The sequence below is a fragment of the Galeopterus variegatus genome, unplaced genomic scaffold (assembly GCF_000696425.1).
Source record: "Galeopterus variegatus unplaced genomic scaffold, G_variegatus-3.0.2 Scaffold7692, whole genome shotgun sequence".
Taxonomy (NCBI): domain Eukaryota; kingdom Metazoa; phylum Chordata; class Mammalia; order Dermoptera; family Cynocephalidae; genus Galeopterus; species Galeopterus variegatus.
In genome coordinates this window covers 60234-64334 of record NW_007733803.1, presented here as the reverse complement: position 1 = coordinate 64334, position 4101 = coordinate 60234, and positions in this window count along the sequence as shown.

Sequence of the window (4101 nt, the reverse complement as noted above, 5' to 3'; positions counted from 1 at the left end):
TATATATATATATATATATACATATATACATATATATATACACACATATATATATATATACACACACACACACACACATATATATATATATATATCCCAATTAAAAAATGGGTAAAGGGCCTGAATAGACATTTTTCTAAGAAGAACATAGAAATGGCCAAAAGGAGCTGAATAGACATTTTTCTAAGAAGAACATAGAAATGGCCAACAGGCACTTAAGAAAATGCTCAATATCAAAAATTATCAGGGACATGCAAATTAAAACCACATTGAGATATCACCTCACCCAGTTAGACTGGCTATAATTAAAATGATGGAGAATAACAAATGCTGGCAAAGATGTGGAGAGAAGGGAAAGTTCCTATACTGTTGGTGGGAATGTAAACTGGTACAAACATTAGGAAAAACGGTGTGGAAGTTTCTCAAAGAGAGATCTACCACATAATCCAGCAATCCAACTTCTAGGTATATACCCAAAGGAATGGAAATCACCATGCCCAAGGGAAACCTGCACTCCCATGTTCGTCAGAGCTCTATTTACAATACTAAAGAGTTGAATCCAACCTAAATGTACATAGATGGACAAATAGATAAGGAAAGTGTGGTATACATACACTGTGGAATATTACTCTGCCACAAAACGAATGAAACCTTTCATAAGAACAAGGTTGAGCTTGGAGAAACTTATGTTGAGTGAAGTAAGCCAGGCACAGAGGGGAAAATACGGCATATTTTCACTCATAAGTGGGAGTTACAGGAGAAAGAAGGAAGGAAAGAAAGACCACAGTGGTGCAATGGACTTGCAGAGAGAGAGAGCATACCCAGGGATGTGGGGTGGGGTAGTGGAGGGGAGGAACGGGAAGGAGGTCCGGGATTATTTGGCTGGCGGACAAGGTGAATAATCACAATTGGTGGTAATGTATATGCTGATAGTATTGGTCTGGTCATTAAATCTTGGGCACAAGTTGTGACAGTCAGCTTTGTATCACATGAATATGCATAATAAAAAAAAGCAGGAATTCAAAACCAGCTCTTTTCCTGCCAAACATAAATGTATCCAGTACTTCACATGGAGCATTCAGGCACCAGGCAAGAGGTCTTCCCAGGATCCTCACCAGAATTTCCAGTATCTCCCAAAGATACTGAGATTCAGAATCTGGAATCTGGAAGCCATTCAGCCTCTCCTGCCTCCTCCCTAGTAAAAAGAGACTTGGGCTCAGACTTGGGCTCAACCAGGCAACACTTGGGCTCAACCAGGCAACTCAAGTGACCACAGGACAGCCCAGATGCTGAGCATTAACATCCTGTCTCTACAAAACAGGCATCACCAGAGTACCATCAAAGCCTGAACTGTCCTTCGACCTCCATCATCCAGATATGTTCCAGAACAGCCCCTCAGAATTTTCTGGACAAGATGGGACAATGGGTGGTGGGGCTCCAGGTTCAGAATGGCTTCCCCATTCCTCCTTCCTGAGAAGTCTCTTCCCACCGGTCAGAGCCCTCACATCTTTGAGGGCTAAGCCCATGTCCCATAATTATCCCCTAAGAGGACCTTTTCTTCTGGTCCCCTCCTCCTTTGAGGAGAGGGCATAGGAATGAGACTCAGCCTGCACTCTTACATGACTTGGTTTACCAATGAACTACTGCCATAAGAAGGGAAAAGATGCAGGGAACAGCCTGTGTTCTGGTGAATCAGTGTTTTTCCAATTGTGGTAAATGCCTTTTTCTCTTTTTTTTTTCTTGAAAACTAGGCACTTGAATTTTTCTTTTTTCTTTTTTTTTAAATTACTTTTGGTTAATTTGATGAACAAGCAAAAATTGCTAAGAAGGCAAAAAATCAGCAGCTTTCAATTTTGGATTTAGAACAAAGTAATATACTGCAATAAAAATTAGTGATAGGAAAATGGTAGGCATTAATTATGGAGAACATTTGGAAGACATTGAAAAATATTTAAATGAAACACTAATATTATTGATAATAATAGTTTTAAATATATATATTACATATATAAAAATTCTGTCATTTCTATGTACTGTTTTGCAGATTTCTGTATGCACTCACAAATTTAACACTTGATAATCTCTTTCCATTGAAATCTATGAGATGAGTATATACTTTGCATATGATCAAAATCAAATCTGTCATCTTGCAGTGCTTCAGGCCTGAAATGTCATAAATTCACCAAGTAAATAATCTCTATGCAGTGGTGTGTCATTTGTGTGAATATACTAAACATTTGAAAACCCTGCCTTTCTGTGATGTGTTAACCAGCTTAAGTAAACTACATTTTTGTTAAAATTCTGTGTATTTTGAAAAATCATTAACTTCTGATTTCATTGGGCTTGTAACAGTCTTTAAAAACAAACTCTTAGGGCCGAGCCATGGCGCACTCAGGAGAGTGCGGCGCTGGGAGCGCAGCAGTGCTCCTGCCGCGGGTTTGGATCCTATATAGGGATGACCGGTGCGCTCACAGCGCTCCCTGGCTGAGCGCGGTATGGCCGGTCTCAAAAAGGACAACCCCCCCGCCCAACAAATTCTTAAACTAAATGTTTAATTTGTTTGTTTTACATTTTTAACAGAGAAAACTTGTAAAGCAAAGAGTTGATGACAAATTGGCATATTGTGACATCTCACAAAATTTACTCAGGTGGAGTGCTACTGCTAAAATTTCTTTTATTTTGAAATTTTCTTCTTCATTTTCTAGAATTGCAGTTTTAACTTTTAACAGCTATTTTAGAAGCAATTTTTACATTTTATATTTTATTTTTTTGTTGAAAATTTTGTAACAGTTACTTGTTGTATTGTTTAAATTCAAGTAATACAATTATGTGTATATATTTAAAAAGCATGTTAATGATTTCTTTGTAAAATTCCACTTGATTATTTTCCCTAAATGCATTTTCAATTAAAAATCTTTAGTAAAGATCCATTTAAACGTAATTTTGACAAAGATATCACCAATTTATATTTTCTTTCACTTAACTTTTGCTCAACTTTTATTTGTTGATTCTTGTATTGCATTTTTAGAATGTGGTTTTCTGGAAAATTCTGGATTTATTAATTAGATTTTTAAAATTTCTGTCTCCCCAATCTCAGTTTCCATTCACTTTCTTTTAGTATTTTTTAATTTTGTTCTCTTTTTCAGAGCAGAGTGTTTACTCAGATGTCTGGCAATCTTTATCATCTGTGCATCTTTAAAAGTGGTTGGTTCTGAAAAGAGTTCTTGGTGTTACATTTAGTCACTTCATTCAGTTTTTGGCTCTGATGTCACCTCATCATGGAGGTACACACTATACCCTCTTAAATATGTCCAAACTCCATTACAACATTATACCTTTCCCCTTTCTCAGCTTTACTTCTCTTCATGGTATTTAAAGTCCCTGACATTTTTTTTTTCTTTCCCAAATAGTAGACCCTCAAATGTGTTTGTGTAAATAAACACATAAATGGTTCTGCAAATCACCTCACTTCTCTAGACTTCGATTTGCTTTTTTATAAAATGAGAAGTTTTCACTATATCTGCAGGTTCCAACCCTGGCTGTCATCAGGAGCATCTGGAAAACTGATGAAAAGTAAAAATTATTTTGTGCTTTCTTGTTCTATCAATGTTAAATAAATTTATTATGGTTCCAGGGATGTACGTGTGTGTGTGTGTTATGTGTATGTATTTCTGTGTGCTTGTGCATGTGTTTAATGCATATATCTTTGTGTGTTTGTATATATATTCTATCTTATCTGAGTAACTAACTATAGATTAGCATTCCCAATTCACAAATTGCATACATTGTGAATTCTTACAGAATTTTAAATTTTTTGTCTCCTCCACATTTATGGCATTTTTGCAGTTTTTTTTATGACGTCTACTAACAATCCTCCAATAAATACAAAACTTATACTTTATGCATTGCAAACACAGCAGTTTATAATTTAAACAGAGTAAAACTTTAATGTATTTGAATGACTAAATTCATCTGCTAGATTCTGCAAAAGACAGGGATTTTACATGACTGTAGTTTACCGTATTTACTGACTCATTGTAGAAAATGACTTACACTGCCAGCATGAGGAAACTAGGCCTTAGGGAAGTTAAGTTCTAACCC